Here is a 22510-nt window from a genome sequence, read left to right as displayed (position 1 = left end):
TAAGTTTTTCCATTTTACCAGCCTGATTGAGAGTTCGAACATTCCATTTTCCTATTCTTAAGGTTCTGTTTTTATATATAAACTTATTCCTACACTGTGGGATTCTTAGCATCCCCCGGCCACTTAGGGGCTGCACGGAACTAAGGACCATTGCTTCATAACCAGAGTTCATCAGGAGTTCATTGGGAGAAAAATATTTTACCCTGGAGCCAATACCAGTGGCTCACAGGAACCAGACAGTGGAGAGAGGAAATTAACTAAAAGAAAACAATATGCAGAGGGTTAGGACAGACAAAGAACAAGGGAGAGACAGCAAAAAGAATGTAGATGAAAGTGTCCCTTTTAGTCTCCTCTTACGACAAGCAGAGAATACTGGGGAAGTATTCTATATATGTATGTTACATACATACATATATATATATATTCATTCATTCATTGCCAGACGCCACGTATCCCAAACGGGGTGGCCAAGGGCTTAAGAGTTGTTTTACAGGGAGGGGCACTAATCCTCCACCAACCCCACTTGACACGTAGGGAGAACGTTATGCCAACAGCATCTGGTGTTCCCAGGCGGTCACCCATCCAAGTACTAAACAAACCCAACGTTGCTTAACTTCGCTGATCGGACGGGAAGCGGTGTACTCAACGTGGTATGGCCGTTGGATATATTTATATATTGTTACGAGATGGGAGTAGACAACACAAGATAACTAAATCTGACCACGTAAAAACTGAGGAAAACAAAGTGAAAAGAGAACTGAACAAATATTTAAGTAATAAAAAAAAAAACTAACTCCAATCTCGCAACACAGGTGCGAAAGTAAATAAAACTAGCTGACGTTAGCAAGGGCAAAATAAACACAATGAAAAATACCTAATATAATGCAAGCTAATAATATTTACAATATTAACAATGAGACAATGGAACACAAAAGAATGATAAAAACAAGTAACCTGATTATACCCTGAATAATCACAAAAGTCTGGGAACAAACTTGCTAAACAAAAGAAATAAAATCATACAAAAAAAGAGATAACTGCACTCAACTGCCACAAAGAATCATAGTACAGTAATACTAATACTTGCGACGGGATGCTAATACGAAGTGAAAAGATGTTCAGAAATATATGCAACGCACAAAATGCTGCTTCTCCTCCCTCTCCGATCTCCAGTCCAAACACTCCCTCTCTCGACGCCAAATAAATGTGTATGCACCGAACAGGCAACAACATGAAGTGAGTGCATGTGCATAGATGCTAGCGCACACAGAGCATCGGCACACACACACACACACACACACACACCTAGCAACACGCACGCACTATACATACAGTACATGCACAATATACACAAAAAAATATAATTATATATTCTTTCACAAGTAACAATATACTGTATATATATATATATATATATATATATATATATATATATATATATATATATCTGTGTGTGTGTGTGTAATCACGAGACTGCCAAGCATCAGATTATTCCACGGCTCGGTAAGAGATTGAACTGTGTCACTGATAACCGTTTGGGAGAAAATTATCTTCGCTATTCAGAACGAGATATGTCACTATTTGTGTATATTCTGGATTGTGTGTGTGTGTGTGTGTGTGTGTGTGTGTGTGTGTGTGTGTGTGTGTGTGTGTGTGTGTGTGTGAGAGAGAGAGAGAGAGAGAGAGAGAGAGAGAGAGAGCATATGTGCACTTGAGGGTGTCAGCAGGAACTTGGAATATTTAGATAGACACTGGGGAAGGACCAAGCCTGGTACCAACGGTTGGTTGGACAATGCTTTATTGATTTTTATAACCAACTAGAACTATCGCCAGGAAAAGTCCTATCGCCTGTCATGTTTCTTTCTCCTCTGACTCTGAAAAATGTTTTTTAAATCAGAAACACCTGCCTCTCATTGTTATATTTTTCCAAAATTCAATTCTGTCGGATATTGGAAGAGGATATCTTCATCTTCTGGTACCGATATAACTGGACGGTTAAACGAAACTTCTCCTCAGAGCCATCTATGTTCCCCAAGTGGGGAATGTTGGATGCTTGAGAAGGGCAACTTCTGCCTGCATTAAGTACGTCGGACTCTCGTTCAGAGTAGCCCAGCGCCACAACAATAACTTAAGATGTATCATCTTAAGTTTCAAGTCCGTGGTAAGAGAAGCACTATCGGTGGCAGGGCTATTGCTGTCGATGGTATAAATAATGGGAGCTTTGGTGGTGAAGTGGTACCGTCCTTGTCTCGTGATATTTTCGTATCTTGAGTTAATATGCGAAGCCCAAGTTGTGGTGGACATATACTATGGGTGTTGACAGAATGTACTTTCATATCCTTGCACATGGTTACGCCTGGCCTATTCATTCCGATGGCATCTAGGGACTCTGACACACACATTGACATTACAACACTTCCATTTTCACTTCCGTCGCTCTCACCACAGACACCCCGTCCCCATTCGTACTTCGTAAACTTGGGGATGGATTAACTCAGAATGTCGTTCTCCCTCCACGGAGAAGGACCAGTCCAGTAGTGTATTTCATAAACACTGCTGCAGTTACAGGTACAGCTGTGGATGATGACATCATCATCATCATCAAAGGATAAGTTAATATTTTTCTACTGTGTGTTTTGGCTGTCCTTAGCAACCGAGTGCAAATACGTTTTCTCGTAATTATCAGCATTCCCATCAGCAGCACCGTTTCCAACACCTTCACCAGCACCACCACAAAGCACGGCTGCATACTTAATGTTTATGCGCTCTTGACTGACATACTGTACAGTATATACTTCATGATAGCCACATAAAATGCTATTGATACATATACAGGAGTACAAGAGAATAGTAACGTGCTATTTGCGAAAATACATTCGTGAGGAAGAGATACTAAGATACCTCCTTAGCACCTAAAGCTCGCTGCCAGAATAAAAGTAGTACAGAAGTTTCTAGGATGATGTGAGTCCATGTGGGGCTTTGCATTGGTGAAACACCTTGGCTTGTTAAAATCCTTAAGGAACTAAAACGAAGTACCTTCCACGTAAAGACACTTAAAGTGTAAATGACTGGCCAAGTCACTCCTGAGGATGACTGCGCATCCAAAATTCGCTTAGAGTTAACTGAAGAGACTATTAGAGCAGCTCCATCCATGAAACGGTTAACGGGACCGATATAAACACTTACAGCCTCCCTTGACGCACTCAGATGAATAAAACCGATTGGTGATGACTGGAAAAAAATTGAGAGAGAAGAATCAGGTATAAGAGACTTAGGTGACGTGAATAAGACCACAAAAGTATAAGTATTCAGTAGCAACGTTAAAGCCAGCTGCAGTAAATTATTTACTGCCCAAAAGCATATCTCTGCAATGTATTACCGTCACCTTTACAGGCTTCTTGGCATCCTTTCTTCATTACAGTTTGTGTATGCTTATGATATCTAATTCTCATCACATACAGTCGTGAACCATGGGTTTGCTTATCCCCTACCTCCACCACCTGACGCAAAGGACGTCGCAGTCAGGGTTTCACACAGAACGATCTGTTATTGATGGTTCAGAACATTATACACTAAAGGGGTCATCGTGAATTGTTTTTCGTGTACTATAGCAAACTTCCAACTGTCACCTTCATAACTGGCAGCATGTTTTCGTTAGATGTGTATCCCTGGCTACGACGTCCATCCAGCCTGAGTTACGATTTGTGAGTGGGTCGAAACTTTGGTTTGCTAGTGTGCCTTACATATTGCACAGGTAGTTTGTTGTGGGAGAGGTTGTGTGCGAGTAGAAATACCTGGAGATTGTTTTCGTCTGGGGAACCCCTCACAGAATGCGGTTCCAGGCAACATATATACATACACACATGCATAACGGTAGAGAAATAAATGATCCTAAAGATCTTTTCTTCGAGGTCGCAACGGTCACAAGATGGAATGAGAGGCAATAACAAGATTAACAAGTAGACAGACAGATGAATAGACAGGTAAACAGATAGAAACAGACAGGCAGACAGGCAGACATAGATAGACAGATATACATACATATATATATATATATATATATATATATATATATATATATATATATATATATATATATATATATATATATATATATATATATATACATACATACAACATATTCACATGGTGCAGAAATAGACATTCCTACCAATCTTTTGGCAGAGGTCGCATTCTTCACAGGCTGGAGAGTGAAGTAATAGATTAACAGACAGACACACAGACAAGCAGACAGACAAACAGACAGATACATATAAACATGCGGATAGATGTATAGAAACAAAGATATGGAGGGAGAGGACGAACAGAGTAGGGAAAGAAATACCAAGAGAGCTTTTCGTCGAGGCCTCACGTCTCGCAGGCAATATAGACTGTGAGAGAGGCAAGTGACAGAACCGGGTGCCATCAGAGGAGTAGTCATTGGGGATTTTTTATCATCTGGTTGTGACTCTTATTTTTTTATTTCCGACATCTCGCATCCAATAACAGTATGAGACGAGATGGCGTGTGTGTGTGTGTGTGTGTGTGTGTGTGTGAGAGAGAGAGAGAGAGAGAGAGAGAGAGAGAGAGAGAGAGAGAGAGAGAGAGAATATTTTCATCTAAACGTATATTAAACGTTACCAAATACAGAAATATGAGGAAATGTGGCTAAATGTGCCGTGATGGACGGGGCTGTCTGATATAGACATCGTATCGGCTAAGCTGCAGTGTGAGTGGCCTTCCTATGAATAGTGGTGACATCATGACTGGCTGAATGTATATTTTTAGAGGCTACTTTAGTAACTATTTTTAATAACAAAATGACCTCTTAACCCGTGGATTGCACAATTACTGTACCTTGTTTTATCCCACCCCCTGGTGCGCAAAAAAATGAAGGAAAAAAGTTTTTCCTGGTGAAAAGAAAAAAAATCTCTCTCCGTCTTTGCGTAGTGCCATGCGTAAGTTTGCGTGGGGGTCGAGTTGTTAATGGTGATTCATGGCCAGCACAGCCTGAGCTGTGGCTCGCAACGTGACGCTACCCAGCCTGAGCTATGGCTCGCAATCCACGGTTTAATGACTAATTACTATTTTTAATGACTGTCCTCATTTAATAAATACTTTTTAAATGCAAAAGGTAAGTTTCGTGCATGCCTTCTTTTTATACGTCCGTGTTTTTTTCTTCTGTAGAACACATCAATTTGCATGCATATTTGTAACATATATCCTCAAAAAAGAAAAATACTTTCATATCTAATTAGGCTATATATATATATATATATATATATATATATATATATATATATATATATATATATATATATAGATAGATAGATAGATAGATAGATAGATATAGATAGATAGATAGATAGATGGACAGATAGATAGATATGGATAGATGGATAGATATAGATAGATAGATATAATTATACAGTATGCATATCTAGTTTATGTTGAAAAAATTACAGTACTGCATATGCAGAATGGGACCAAAGAGTACAGACAATGACAGCAATTTAATATCTTACCATCTCATGCCCAGGAATAATCATGAACATGATCATCATCATCATCATCATTATCATCATTGCTGTGATCCTTTATTCCAATGAATGTTCTGATTTGAAGATGTCAATCTTTTCAACTCACCTGATGACCAAGCATAGTTTGACTGGAAGGTCGGCTTGGTTAATAATTAAACAGGTTAATTTCTATCTCACATCTAAGGCTCATCAATTTTCAAGTAGCCACAACAAAATATTTAAGTTGTGGGAGTGTCCCAGGTCCATCAGATGAAAACAATCACCTAAAGAAGTGGACTACTTATTTATTCTCTCATTGTCCAGCCGTTAAAATTCTCTGCTCCATCCCACAGGCAATACTTTATACTCTGTGCCTCATGTCCTTAACCGATTCAGTCCAATGTCATATTTTACAATGTAATCTTACTATTACCAGATGGTTATCCCCATATCAAAATATGTTTATCGGACTGAACGGATTGATTATAGCTTTCATGAGCCTACAAATACTATCGCAATCTCATAGTCTAAAGGAAGCAAGTGATGTGCTGAGAACTCGGACCCCAAGCTGTCGACATAAAGTCTTGCTCGGTATGCCTCCGCCGAGCCTTGCGCACCGACTTGCCATACAACTTCCACGACAGTGCTGACCATATCAGTTCTTTTTCCGTTTATAAAGTATCACCAACAAAAGTCTGGACGAAATCCGCTGAGAGGTTCAGGAGATATTGCATCCACAAGGATAAACTAAGCTGACCATATGTCAAAGAATTACAATGGAATCAAACAGCAACAGACCTTATTGTCCTTTCAGGCTGCTTGTTACAGAGTAGATTATGACTACAAGATCTAACTCTACATGCTAAAGGATAAGGATAGTAAAGCAAGGAGGCTCCCCCCGCCTCCAAACCTTGCAGTTAAAACTGGCAGGAAAAAGTGAGAAAAAACACCATGCAACATGGAAAAACTGACATGGAAATTTCATATGAAAGACTGAAAGGGAAAAACTACATTCTATAATACTTTATCCATTAGCTACCAGTCTAAATAACCTGAAAGAGAAAGTAGTAAAGTAAAATGAATAATCAAATAATAAATAACTAAGGCACCACATGCAAGGGTACGTTAAGTTAAAGAGGCATCTGTAGACATAGCGTGGAAATTGCACTGTGCACGATGTGGATGGTCAGGGGTTGTGCGGCAGCCTTGCCTGTGGTTTTTAAGGTAGGCAACAGTTCATCAGGCCCCAGCTCCATTCTCTCCACTGAGACAAGAAACTTTCCCATATGGGACAAGTACACGAATTTCAAATGGCACATAAAAAAAAATCCCGATGGTGGTCACTTAATTAACAGGAACCCTAAGTGATCCGCAGTCCATCACAGGTCGAAAGTAAGAGCAGTGACCATTAACTCAGGGCTATCTGTGTATATCCTAGTCTGTGTTTATACTATAAATTGCATTTCATAAATTGATCCTCACTCTGAGAGAGAGAGAGAGAGAGAGAGAGAGAGAGAGAGAGAGAAAAGAGAGAGAGAGAATATATATATATATATATATATATATATATATATATATATATATATATATATATATATATATATATATATATATATATATATATATACTGTATATGTACACTCATGATCACTAATCTCTGACCAGAGAGTAAGCCAAAGTCGTGGCCAGGCGTAGGATACACAGTCAGACACACTCAACCATCGTTCCAGAAAATGTGCTTCAGTGAATCATTTTCTAAGCATCACTGAAACACTTTTGTTTCACATATTACGGTATATTACTTTCTCAACTACTTTGTTGAATGTAGAGAGTGAGAGCAGTGCGAGTATAAGTGGTTGGGGAATGGCTGGGAGAAGAAGAGATGAGAGGAGGGAGAAAGAGATCAGTAGGGCGGAAGTAGTGGAAGCGATGAAGAAGATTAAGTCGGGAAAGGCCCCAGGAATTGATGGAGTGTGTGGTGAAATGCTTACAGTAGGTATGGGGGTGAGATTGTTGTGGAGTGGATATGGAAGTTGTGTAGATTGGCTTGGGAAGAGGGAAGGGTTCCAGAGGACTGGAAATCAGGTATAATTGTTCCTTTATACAAAGGAAAAAGGGAGAGAGAAGTATGTGGTAACCATAGGGGTATTTGCCTACTTAGTGTGACTGGTAAAATATATGGTAGAATACTCATTGATAGGGTTAGGCATATGACAGAGGAGCTAGTTGGAGAAGAACAAGGGGGATTTAGGAAGGGAAAAGGGTGTGTAGATCAGATATTTGTTCTAAGATGTTCAGTGGAGAAGTATCTAGAGAAGGGAAGGAAAGTGTATGCTGCCTTCATGGACTTGGAGAAAGCTTATGACAGAATAGATAGGCAAGGTATGTGGAAGGTATTAAGACTATATGGAGTGGAGGAGAAATTGTTGAATGCTGTGAAGAGTATGTAACAGGGAGCTAGGCCTACGGTGCAAGTGGATGGTAAGCTGAGTGAGTTCTTTGATCTCAATGTGGGACTGAAACAGGGTTGTGTGATGTCTCCATGGCTGTTTAATATATACATGGATGGGGTTGTAAAGGAGGTGCAGGGTAGGGCAGTGGATGTGGGGGTGGCTCTAATGAATGAGGGTGAGATTTGGAAGCTTCCGGTGTTGCTGTTTGCTGATGATACAGTACTGTTGAGTGAAGATGAATGGGAGTTGCAAGGTTTGGTGAATGAATTTGGGACAATGTGTAGGAGGAGGAATCTGAAAGTTAATGTAAACAAAAGCAAAGTTATGGTGTTTGAGAGGAATGAAGTCACAGAGTGTGCAGTGAGGTTGGATGGTGAGGATATGGAGAATGAGAGTGCGTGCATTCAAGTACTTGGGTAGTGTGATGAGTAAGGATGGAACTTTGGGGGATGAAGTGCGTGAAAGGGTACAGCAGGGAAGGAAGGTTGTTGGTACACTGAAAGCAGTGATGAGAAATAGGGAGGTGAGTATGGAAGTTAAAAAGTCACTGCATGATAGTATTGTGATCCCTACCCTGACGTATGGAAGCGAGGCATGGACCTTGCAAGAAGGGAACAAATTAAAAGTGAGAGCAGTGGAAATGAGTTACTTGAGAGGAGCATGTGGAGTGGTGGAGGGACAGGTTGACGAATGAAGAAGTGAAGGAACGTTGTGGGGTGGATGTGGATGTGGTTGAGAAGATTAGGAGAAATACACTGAGGTGGTTTGGACATGTGAAGAGAATGGAGAATGAAAGACTGACTAAGAGGGTGTATGTAGGTGAGGTGGAGGGAGAGGGAGAGGTAGACCGAGGATGAGGTGGAGGGATGGAGTTGAGAGGTATATGAGGGAGGGGGGGGTGAGTTGGGGGGAGGGTAGTCAAATGGTGGGTGACAGCGACTTGGAGGCGTTTTGTCTGCGGCCACCCTTTGCGGGATTAGGGCGTCGGGCTATAGATAGATAGATAGATAGACTTTCTCAAGTGCTCTATACATGGTAAGAAATAGACATTTTTGGTTATAGCTGTTATTATTAGTCCGTAATGAGTGCGTGATGATATCTGAATTTCATACTGTGTTTTATTAATCTGTTTTTTATTTCACTGACCTTTTCTTGAGACGAGCCTTTAACCGAGATGTTGGTAGGTTATTGCAGAGAAATATCCACGATTGCCACAGCAGCTGGCATTCACACGACATATTCTTAGAAAGAATGCCTCATAATACTTATATCATTGACAAAATTTAACCATTACTACTGCTTGGAACTGAATGTTATTCTCTAGTGATAACAGGCCCCGTTGCCCATAGATATAAATAAGCCTAGATGCCGCATGACACTACTTTAGATGCGTCTGCGCGGCCGTCATCGTGGAACGGTCGAGGCAGACGATATCGTGTTCCTGACGATAGTCAAAGCTGACCACTGTTTACCAAGAAATGCAACAGCACTGTGCTGCTTTTGGGTGTAGAAAGCGTCGGAATGTATCTATGGTGACACTGATAGCACAAGCGGGTCAACTGTCTGGTTATGCAAACATCTCTCAGCTGCGTCCCTATCCTACGAAAGGAGGATGGTCGGTTGCAGAAGGGAAATTTAAGCTTGTTGTCCACCGAGTTCACGTTTCAGATGAACCAGGAACCACAACCATTACCACCACAACAACAGCCACCACCATAACAGCCACCACCACAGCAACCACCACAACAACCACCACCACCACCACCAACACAACAACAACAACAACAACCAGCACCACATCCACCACCACAACCACCATAACAGCAACAACACCCACACCCACAACTACAACAACAATCACCACCACAACAACAATCACTACCATCACAAAAACACCCACCACTATCACCACAACCACCAGCACATCAACCACTACCATCACAACAATAACCACAACCACAACAATAACCACCACCACAACAATAACCACCACCCACCAACAACCACAAAAACAACCACCACCATCACAACAACTACCGTCACTACAACAACAACCACCACAACAACCACCATCACAACAACAACCACAACAATAACCACCACAGCAACAATCACAATAACAACCACAACAATCACCACAACAAAACCACCACCACAACAACAACCACCATCACAACAACAACAACCACAATAACCACCACAGCAACAACCGTAACAATAACACCACCACAACAACAACCACCACCGCCACCAGTGCAACAACCACCATTACCACTACAATAACCACCATCACCACCTCCACCACAACATTCATTTTCATAATCTAAATACACTCTAAAACAAGCCCCACTATTACATGCATGACCGCTCCAAGATGGCGACCGCACGGACGCATCGCCGTTGTACTGAGGAATATATATCTATGCTGTTGCCATCCAGTGGGAATGGTTGCCCTATTCCTACGTGACGGCTTAGTTGCATGTCCCCTGCGGTCAAAATGTGTGCCAGTTAATGCCGTTAATTCATAAATAATTATTACGGATATATAATGCCAATACCCACATATAGTGGCACATGTTGTTTTTACTTCTTGGAAATTGCTAAATTGCAGAATGATTGAAGAAATATCGGTTCCTGTCAATAAACACAGGTTATTATATTATGGAGGAGAAACCACAAGAATATGGTAATATCGAAGGTATGAAGAGCAGAACGCTTCAGATCACCTGCTCTTTGCCCCGCCCAGTAGTGCAGAGGCTGTGTTCGAATGCGTGGCTCGTGTTTGGTCATAACACTGCCCGCCACGCATCTCTGGTCAGAGATTAATAATCGTGAGTGTACATATACCCAAGTACAGTATTACTTTCAAGAGTAAACGTAATAAGCTGGGGGTTAAACGACAGATACTTATCCAAGCGACCTTTAAAGATTAGTATTGTATCACAATTTACTACATTGTTGGGTAATTTGTTCCATACATTTACAACTCTATATAAGAAGAAATACTTAGCTTCATGCGACTGGAATCGTTTGCCAGTTATTTTGTGACCATTGCCTCTAGTATAATTCGAGTGATCTACTGTGAAGTATTTATCAACGGCCATGTTATCGTGCCCTTTGAATATTTTCAATACTTGAATTAAATCTCCTCGTAATCCCCGTTTAATTAAGGTGAAGAGATTCAGGGCTTCTAAACGCTTCTCGTATGGTTTATTTCTTAGGTTAGGTATCATTTTGGTCACCCAGAATTTCACTGTTTCAAGTTTCTCTATATCTTTTTTTGTAATAAGGTAACCAGAACTTGACACAATACTCTAAATGTGGGTGAACTAGAGAATTATATATATTATGGGATTTATATTCAAACGCCCTCCCAGTAAATCCAATTAATTTGTTGGTTTTCTTAACAGTCTCCATACACTGTTTGCTTGGTTTAAGATCATTTGCTATAATAATTCCTAAGTCTTTTTCATGACTGATATTATCTAGTTGAATGATATTCATGGTGTAACTGGCATTTCCATTTTTATTTCCAGTGTTTGGCACTTTGTATTTACTAATATTAAAGTCCATCTGCCTGGTTTGGGCCCAATTAAACAGTCGATCGAGGTCACTCTGTATTGCCTGCCTCTATAAAGATGTGTCTGCTTTGTTACCAGTTTTAGTATCATCAGGAATTTGGTTATTTTACAATTTAAACCTTTGTCTATATCTTTTATGTACTGTGTATTAGAAACAGAATAGGACACAGTACTGAACCCTGCGACACACCACTAGTAACATCTCTCCAGTCCGATTTTTTACCATTTAATACGACCCTATGTGTATGTTCTGTGAGCCAATTATCGGTCCACCCTAGCACATTCCCTATGAACCCATGTACATTCAATTTCTGAAGTAATCTTTTATTGGAAACTTTATTAAATGCCTTTTGAAAATCGATATATACAATGTCAACAGATCTGGTCTCATCATATATACTGAACATATCATAGAAGAAATCCAAGAGATTTGCACACCACTGAAATTAAACTTATTGGTCAATAATTTTCTGGCTGCAATTTGTTGCCTTTTTTGAATATTCGGGTTACATTTACTAGTTTCCATTCATGAGGCACCTTACTGTTCCTTAGTGATTTATTGAATAGCTCAGTTAATGGCTTTGATACTACAGCCACTGCTTCTTTCACACTGCGCAGAGATATTCTATCTGGTCCTGGTGTTTTACTCACTTTAAGTTTGCCGATGGCAAGTCGTACATCATCCATGCTAACAGTAATGTTGCTAATTATTTTACCTTCTTTTAAGTAACAGGAAAAGCTGTGGGAATGGAATCTGTATTTTCAATTGTAAATACAGATGCAAAGAAAGTGTCCAGAATTTTAGCCATCTTTGTTTCATCATCGATACACTCTCCATTATCTGCGACTACTGGGCCAATTGTTGGTGATATTACCTTCTTGTTTCTGATATAGCTGAAAAATTCTTTTGGGTTGGATTCACTGATACATGGAATGTGAGTTTTAAAGTTTTTCTTACTCTGCTTTATTAATTTTTTTCTCTTTTGGACAAAGAACATCATATAGATATTTATCACTATGACTCTTTGTTATAGTATAATTTTCGTGTGCAAGTTTTTTTTTAGCCCATAGGCAACGCATAATTTCCGCACTCCATCATTTGGGTTTATTATTAGCAGGCCATCGGTTTTGCATTGGAATACATAATGTTGCTGCTTTACCGAGAATATCTGTGAATAATTTCTATGCTTCATTAATATCCACTGTTTGAATATTGGGGTACAAGTCACTAGAACCAATTCTTTCTTTTAATTTTTGAAAGTCCACTCTTTTTTAGTCAGGCACTTTCTCATAACTAGCCTTGACGTAGTTATTACTGAAACTGATGTTGGATGTGACCATGCGATGGTCATTAGTACCAAACTCTTCCCCTACAATAACATTATTTACCAATTTTTTGGATGAGGCCATAATCACGTCTAATATGCCAACTTCTCATGTAGGGTAGTCTACGAACTGATGCAATGAACTTTTGCAAGTTAGTCTACAGGTCCAACCCTGTATGTGACAACAGTCTCCATTTGGAAATGGTAAATTAAAATAACCAAAGATTACAGTATTATGGGTGCTACATATTTCAGCAATTTGGTTGTAAATTTTACTATCAAGTGTTACTGGACTGTGTAGGCAGATGATAAGTCCATGTAATGCTTTGCCACGGGATGTATTTCTAAGGTGAAGATAAATACTATCAACATTACTAATAGAGGGCATAGGAATTACGACTGGATGAAGTCCTACTTTAATATATAACAGTACACCACCCCCCACTATTATTTTTCTCACTACTAAAAATACAGTAACCTGGTATGTTGTACTCTACTAAAAAATCTCGTTGTTCCATGTTGAGCCATGATTCTGTTATGCCTATTACATTGTAATTTTCAACAAGGTCATAAGCCTCTAAATAAGAAAGTTTATTTCACAAACTACACGCATTCACAAGAAAAGCCTTAACATCCTTGCCTCCATTTGTCTGTTTACGATTCATGACAGCTACATCGACTCGCCTATAGGCCTCGTATGACGAGTGCTTTTTTGCCAGAAAAAAACGCACTGCTTCATCCATTAAACAACCAAGAAGAGCAGAACCAACTGCATTTAAGTGTAGACCATCATGTGCAAACAGAGCCAACTGCTTATAGATGTGATTCCAGGTGTCTACAACCTCAATACCCTACTGTAAGCAAAGCAACATAATGATTATTTAAGTTAAAAGCCTTGCTGTAAATGACACTGCTTGCTGCAGTCCTGGGGAGAATACCTGAAATGAGAATATTATGTTTTTTTCTTTGTAATGCCGCAGCATCAACCTGAACTTATTCAGGAGCTCTTCAGACCTTGTTCACATTACATATTTGGTTCCTGCGTGTATGATAACCAGACTATCATTATTGTACCTTCCAAAACAGTATCAACAGCCTCTGTTACATCATAAAGTCCGACATCTGGAATGCAATATCGCATTTTTAACCTATGATCCCTTGACCTTGTTGATGTAATCAGTTCATCATCTCATAGTGCATCATTGGCAGAAGTTTGGTGGAAATCCATCAATGGATTCAGGAGATATCATGCCCACACTAGTGTTACAGATGCATGGCCCCATGCACACACGCCCACACACACAGACAGGCCAGTCACTAAATGCCCCTCCACGAGTATCATATATGGGTAAGTTCAATGGATTAATGTCACTCTAGAACACCTGTGAAGTAGACCTGTTCCTTAATTAAGGAACAAGTTAAGAATTTTATGCATTCATTATGTTAACTAATAAGACCGTATGTGTGATTTTTTTTTTAATCTTGCGACCTGCAGACAAAATTTTTACAATTTATTTCGATAAACTTTCGAGCAGTAAGCTTAAATACAACCTTCCTTAATCCGTTTACTACAAGAGGTCTCTAACCCATGTCCTTTGGCGGGTTTAAGAAGGCATCTTATCTCTGTATGAGTAAAAATGATGAAACTGGTCATATCTAGGCGACCCTACCACGTAGAACAGCCAGCTGGCTACTAAAATCTTCAAGTATCCTTCCGCTTTCTAATGAAAGTATCCCTAAGTCGAAGGGTGAATCGTTGAGGAACTAGGAGGTGAAAAGTAAGGGTAAATTTTGTCCGAGTAGAAAGGCTGCACTACGATCTGTGGCTGCAACCTTAGCTGTTTCCCCAAGCTGCTCCCCCGCACTGCCACTTTGCCTCCCCAGACTTTTTTCCAGCTGTGGCTCATATTTCTTTCCCAATTCGTGTGGTGCTTATCAGCTTGCCCATTTTCCAGCCATTCCAGAGTGACGGCGTGTGCAGTGGGCAATAATAAACATGTAAATAATCCCTGACTGAAAATAACGGACATTATAATCAATATTTTGTCACTGTATTTCATGGTTGTGAATAAGTGTGCGTAGATCCTACTGTGCTAAACACTTAATTTTCTATAAATCTCTTATTCTTATTTCTTATTTCTTACTCTATGGAAAAGTCATAAAAAATGTACTTATCTTCCAACCACGCAAATTTCTGAAGAAATAGCTTATTAATCTAGAGGTATTTACATGTAAACGTTATTTTTCTAGATATAATATTTACCAATGCGTAAGTCATTTCATAAAATATATACATGTCACTGACGAAATGTATCTATCTATCTATCTATCTCTATATATATCTATCTGTCAATACACACACAGATAAATATTGATATAAATATTGTTACGGAACAGCGAAAGATAATGTACACTTTAAGTGAGAATACTAAAAATCACTACTGTCCCGTAAAGTTCCAGGTTCAAAACAAAAGAGTTAGATAAAATTACAAGCTAAAGTTTAATGCACAAACTAACAACAAAACATTCAGGACTCATAAGGATAATGTAATGGCAAAAAACAGGTTAAATATATGGTTAACTGCAATAGCCTCTATTAACACGAAATTAGCAAGAGTAAATTTATCTAAGTCAGCCCTGATAAAATGAAAATACACTGGGTAATGCTCAGTTAATGCAAGATAAATTATTACAGATACAAAATAATATTAATGATGGCTGACAATAAGAACCCTACATAAATTACAAAAACTTCACCAGGCCCACAAATTAAACTTATGCTATACAGTACAAGAAAAAATGCAACAACAGTTATACTCAAATTACACAGCTGCTATATGGTTGGAGACTTCCTGAGCACTCACAACAATAACTGTACAGGGGAGGACAGAGATGTGAACAAAATGAGGAGTAGATCTAAGTGGCAATTAATGTAGAGACTGAGCTCATTATATAGGGGCCAGCTGAGCTTGATACAACTTGTAAGAAGGACGCGCAAATGAAGCCATGGGGACAAAGAGTTGACAATCCCGCACTGAACAACAGAAAGAACGACTTACTCTACTATAACGGTAGAAGGGGGGGACTGAGGCAGAACACGCTCGTGATCAAACAGGCAGCACACTGTACGTTAGAATTACACAAAGGATGATGAAATCATAGGATATGTAACACCTCCCCACAAAGAAAAAGAAATTTACAAAGGAAATTTCTTATTACTCTAAAACAATCTGTCTAAAGTCTAGATAAGCAATCTGCAATAACATTTTCTTTCCCCTTGACATGTTGTATGTCTAATGAATACTCTTGAAGAAGTAGACTCCAGCTTGTCAATCTCTGATTTTTATCTTTAAGCTTACTCAGGAATTTCAGTGGGTTATGATCGGTATAAATGACTATGGGGTCAAAACCAGAACACAAACAAAATGAAAAATGCTGTAAACCCAAAATCAAGGCCAAAAGCTCTTTCCTACTTTTAGGTCTGGGAAGATCACTTATAACCTGAACCTTAGCTCCTGGTGGTGCAACATGTCCATCACCAATTACATACCCAAGGTACTGAACTTTAGCTTGACCAAACTCACACTTTGATAAATTAGCTACAAGATTAGCCTGAACTAAACGCTCAAGAAATTTACTGACATGGCATAGGTGATCTTTCCAGTTGTCACTGAAGATTAATACATCATCAATATAAACAACACACCCTGCCAAACCCTCTGTTACAACATTCATGAGCTTCTGAAATGTGGCTGGTGCATTCTTCATACCATACGGCATTACAGAACATGCAAAAGCCTTTCCTAGTGTTACAGAACATGAGATCTCCCTAGCACGTTCAGTCATAGGTACTTGCCAGTATCCCTTTAACAAATGAAACTTACTTATGTACCTAGCCTTTCCGATCTTGTCTATGCAATCTTCCACACGAGGGAGAGGGTAAGTGTCTGTTTTAGTTATCTGATTAACACGTCTGTAGTCAATGCAAAGCTGCTGTGACCCACCTGGCTTAGGGACTAGAGTGACAGGAGAACTCCACTCGCTCTGACAGGCTCAATCATCTTGTGGTCCAACAGGTAGCCAAGCTCCTTCTGGATGAGAGGAACTTTCACTGGGTTCACACGGTAAGGAGGCAGTTTAATTGGCTTTGCGTCTCCAACATCGACATCATGCATCAACACAGTGGTTCTTCCTGGAGTGGCACGGAACACTTGCGGGTACTCCTGCAGTAATGCCGAAAACTCCTGCCTTTCCTCGGGAGGTAGATGAGAAAGCTTAGTCTGGAGATCATTCATGATATCAGGATTCTTCCCCAAACTATCACTCAGGCTCATGCTGCATGGGAGAGCTTCACTTGCAGACTCGGGTGGAACAGCTACAGTGCAGACTGGATTATTTTTGTCCCGCCTGTGATATAACTTTAGCATGTTGATGTGACAAAGTTGCTTGTTCTTTCTACGATCTGGTGTGGCGATGACATAGTTGACATCACTGAGTTTCTTCTCCACGAAATAAGGACCACTAAACTTGGCTTGAAGAGGTTGCCCATGAACCGGTAGCAGAATCTAAACCTGATCTCCTGGCTGAAAGTGGCGTAACCTGGACTTCTTATCATACCAAGTCTTCATCTTCTCCTGAGCAGCTCCTAAATTCTCTCTCGCCAGCTGTAAAGCAGTGGACAGCCGTTCTTTGAACTTCATCACATACTCCAGCAGGTTGACGTCATCTTCCTCCGACAGCCAGCATTCCTTGAGTAGCTTAAGGGGTCCTCTTACTTCATGGCCAAACAGTAGTTCAAAAGGTGAGAAGCCCAGTGATTCATTTGGAGATTCTCTTGCGGCAAACACAACGAATGGAAGACCTTTATCCCAGTCTTTCTGATGTTCCAAACAGTATTTCTTGAGCATCGATTTGAGTGTTTGATGATATCTCTCCAACGCTCCTTGGGTCTGGGGATGGTAAGCTGAAGACGTGATCTGGGTGATGCCCAACTCTTTCAGAGACTGCTTGAAAACGTTTGACATGAAATTACTTCCCCGGTCTGACTGTACCTCCTTGGGCAGACCAAACTTTGTGAAGAACCCTAGCATTTCCTTAACCACGTTCTTTGCTGAGATATTTCTAAGTGGAATGGCTTCAGGATAACAAGTAGCCATATCAATCAGGGTCAACACATAAGAAAATCCTGAAGAAGTCTTAGGAAGAGGGCCCACAATATCCACCAACACACGGGTGAAAGGCGTCTCAAAAGGAGGAATGGGAACTAGAGGTGCAACCTTTTCGGTCTGATTACACTTCCCCACAACTTGACAGGTGTGACAAGACTTACAATACCAGGAAACATCCCTGAAGATACCTGGCCAGTAGAAGTGTTTCAAAATGCGTGCCACAGTCTTCCACACTCCAAGGTGTCCTGCCAAACTGGAATCATGAGCCACTCTAATGATATCCTGCCTACAAACACGAGGGATGACAACTTGATGTACAACCTCCCATTCACAGTCGGCTGCTACTGTTGGGGGTCTCCACTTCCTCATAAGTACTCCTGACTTTATATAATAACAAGTAGAAGCACCAGCTGACTCTTCCTTACTGCAAGCAGAGTTAGCTAGACCTTTCAACTCAGGGTCAGCAACCTGCAACTCAACCAACTCTTGACGAGACAAATTATCAACACTACGGGGTACTGCCTCATCTGGTGAGTGGTCCAAATTAGCAAGAAAAGTGGCAGCTAGGATAACATCATCATCATCATTATCCTCTAAATCACCAGTAACTTTAGACTTAGCCCTAGTGACAGCACATGCAGGGAACACATCAGGGACACCACAATCCTGGGACGCAGCCACTGGCTCACTAGACAACTGAGGAGCTGGACACACTTGACTTCCACCAATATCATTTCCAAGTAAGAAAGTTACACCTGACATTGGGAGTGTCTCAACCAACCCAACCATAACGGAACCATTAACAAAACCAGACTCTAAATTCACTCTGCACAGAGGGACAGAGAAGTAATTATTCCCTACACCTTGTAAGATTACAGTTTCATCAGAGGAATTAACATTAGAGCCTAGAACACTGGTCAGCATAAGGGATTGGCAAGCACCTGTATCACGATATATTTTAACTGATTTCCTGTCATTACTGTCCAGAGGACTGACAAAACCATCAGACAGGAAATTAGCACATGAACTCTTGAGAGTGTCACCCACGTTACTGCTCAAAAGAGGAGCTCCATCATGAGAATTTAAGTTACCCCTCAAATCAGGTTCAGTTAACTCAATTAAAGAATTCTGGGAACTCTCAAGAGTGGACACTAGACCAATTCACTGAATATTTAAAGACTCCTTTTTGTTCACATCACGCTGTCTCCTGAAACATTTCTCCGTAGTATGACCAAGCTTACTACAATAAGTATATTTACTTTTCTGAAATCTAGAGGTGAAGCTGGTATTTACTTCCTGAGAAACATCATCTTTATTCTCTTTCCTGTTACCTGTACTCTGAGTAGAGGTAACGTACTTACTCTCAGCTTTCCCTTTTTCTCTAGAATATCTCTTGTGAGTGAGAACATATTCATCAGCTAAAACTGCAGCATGAGACAAATTATCTATTCTTTTCTCATCAAGATATAGGCTTACATCTTTACTAATACACCTCTTGAAGTCCTCCAGCAAAATCATCTGCTTAAATTTACCAAAATCAGAATCCACATTCTTAGAATTTAACCACTGCTCTAACAGATCTTCTTTGATTTTTGCATACTCAACATGGGATTGCTTATCTTGCTTGTAAGTTGTCCTAAATTTTACTCTATAGGCTTCAGGAACAAGCTCATAGGCCTTAAGAATCAAGCTCTTAACTACATCATAATTATCAGATTGATCCTGAGGCAAAGATGCATAAGTTACTTGACCTTTACCGGTGAGAACAGTTTGAAGGAGTACTGGCCAATACTTTTTGGGCCAATTAAAACCTGTAGCTACCCTCTCAAACAGCTGAAAATACTTTGTTAAATCAGATTCATTAAAAGGAGGGACAAGTTTAACATTTTTAGCCACATCAAAACCATCAGAGCTAGATGATCCAGTTCCACATTGTTTCCTGCGATACTCATGGTCTGCCTGAATCCTGGCAATTTCAACTTGTGCCTCAGCCTCCTTAGAACGGGCCTGAAATTCAGCCTCCTTAGCACTTGCTTGAAATTCAGCCTCCTTAGCACGAGACTCCGCCTCCTTAGCCTGAGCCTCCTGCAGGGCTAGCTGTAACTTAGCTAATTCAATCTGCGTTCGCTCATCTGGAGGAGTTACATTAAACAAGCTTTCATTAATCATGCCAACAATTTGATCTTTAGAATGATGAGAGTGAACTGCAATTCCCAATTGTTGAGCAACAAGCTTAAGTTCATTCTTTGTTCTGTTTTCTACATCACACACTGTTTGCATATTTGACAAAAAATCTTTGGCTTCATCAAGTGTAGTAATAGTAGACATCATGAATAAGTAACAGTCACAAAATATCAAGCAATATCCTTATGATAATATCCTGAATATCCTGATGAGAGGTCGCCAAATTTATGTTACGGAACAGCGAAAGATAATGTACACTTTAAGTGAGAATACTAAAAATCACTACTGTCCCGTAAAGTTCCAGGTTCAAAACAAAAGAGTTAGATAAAATTACAAGTTAAAGTTTAATGCACAAACTAACAACAAAACATTCAGGACTCATAAGGATAATATAATGGCAAAAAACAGGTTAAATATATGGTTAACTGCAATAGCCTCTATTAACACGAAATTAGCAAGAGTAAATTTATCTAAGTCAGCCCTGATAAAATGAAAATACACTGGGTAATGCTCAGTTAATGCAAGATAAATTATTACAGATACAAAATAATATTAATGATGGCTGACAATAAGAACCCTACATAAATTACAAAAACTTCACTAGGCCCACAAATTAAACTTATGCTATACAGTACAAGAAAAAATGCAACAACAGTTATACTCAAATTACACAGCTGCTATATGGTTGGAGACTTCCTGAGCACTCACAACAATAACTGTACAGGGGAGGACAGAGATGTGAACAAAATGAGGAGTAGTTCTAAGTGGCAATTAATGTAGAGACTGAGCTCATTATATAGGGGCCAGCAGAGCTTGATACAACTTGTAAGAAGGACGCGCAAATGAAGCCATGGGGACAAAGAGTTGACAATCCCGCACTGAACAACAGAAAGAACGACTTACTCTACTATAACGGTAGAAGGGGGGGACTGAGGTAGAACACGCTCGTGATCAAACAGGCAGCACACTGTACGTTAGAATTACACAAAGGATGATGAAATCATTGGCTATGTAACAATATATATATATATATATATATATATATTTTTAGCTGAATTCTCTATTTACTGTGCTTCCCATTTACTGTCCTAAAACTTACCTTTCTATGAGTTTATAATTCTTATTTCTTACTCTATTAAAATTATCGATGAACATAGCCGAGGGGTTTGACTAGATGGATAGTTTATAGGTGTATCGTAGATTATTGGCTTCCCCTCTATCACCAATGGAGTGTAACGTGGACCGCGGCATAATAAAATGGTGTGTCGTCGAGTAGAGTGAATAGGTAGGTCTCTCTTTCTCACCTTCCGCTTTGGAGTTTGCTGTACACAGTTTTATCGAAGTGTGTTTGACAGCGTAACGTAGCGTCACGGGAAACCTCCTAGCTGACCCTATCTCCTGTCTTCTGTCCTGGATCGTACTCTCGGGGTCTCTCTAACCCCTTATGACCTGAAGGGACTCTCTCCACCATTATATACAGCTTGGAGGGGATGTGTGTGTGTGTGTGTGTGTGTGATGCAGTGTCTAGTAGATTTCCATGGTTAGTTTCCATGACATCGGGTAACTGGCTCAGTCGGGTTAACCCGCTCTATCATGAAATTCTTGTATCGTCTGGATTACAGTGAGATTGTTTGAGATACATCATGTTTTAAGACATTCTTGATGGCCTGGGACAACAGTTTTGTGGATATACTCATATGGATTGACATTCCGAGTGAGAGGCCGTGTATGTCTCCAGCAGACACTGTATACTACACATGATATAAATGTGGCATAATTGTATAACTGAAGTAAGTCTATATCATGTTGTGTAACCCTTATTTTAGTATATATAAAAGAGATATATATATATATATATATATATATATATATATATATATATATATATATATATATATATATATATATATATATATATATATATATATATATATATGAGCCTCTGTGGTACAGTGGTAAAGTGTGCGTTTCGTACACTGAAGACCGAAAGTTCGCGCCTCGCCGAGGTAATAAACTTTGGGAGCATTCTTCAGGCCACGTACTGCATTGGCGGACACAAGGGGTGCTGTGGTTGAAGCAGTGTCACATACTATAAAGTATGTTTGCTCCCAGTCGGCTTGCGCGGGCCGATTACACTTGGTTCACAGACTACACACACACATCCAAAGCCACTACAACACTACAATTACACTTACAAGCACTTCTCACCCTACATACAATCTCTGCTAGACAGCCTAAGCCACTTGGTAGAGATACATTGGCTGTATCGTCCCCACTTCG

At 39.9% G+C, this 22510-nt stretch overlaps 1 non-coding gene across 1 annotated transcript; it reads right to left on the bottom strand.

The window, feature by feature from the left end:
* Positions 1-545: 545 nt before the first annotated feature.
* Positions 546-664, bottom strand: LOC145395341 (5S ribosomal RNA). Its single transcript, XR_013896584.1, has one exon. It is a non-coding gene; the product is annotated as a 5S ribosomal RNA (ribosomal RNA).
* Between the last annotated feature and the right edge of the window lie 21846 nt (positions 665-22510).

This window comes from Coenobita brevimanus, chromosome 30, assembly GCF_032717465.1.
Source record: "Coenobita brevimanus isolate Jiangsu-jjx chromosome 30, ASM3271746v2, whole genome shotgun sequence".
NCBI lineage: Eukaryota > Metazoa > Arthropoda > Malacostraca > Decapoda > Coenobitidae > Coenobita > Coenobita brevimanus.
Note: the sequence above shows the minus strand (reverse complement) of the source record. Positions and strands in the feature narration are given on the sequence as shown.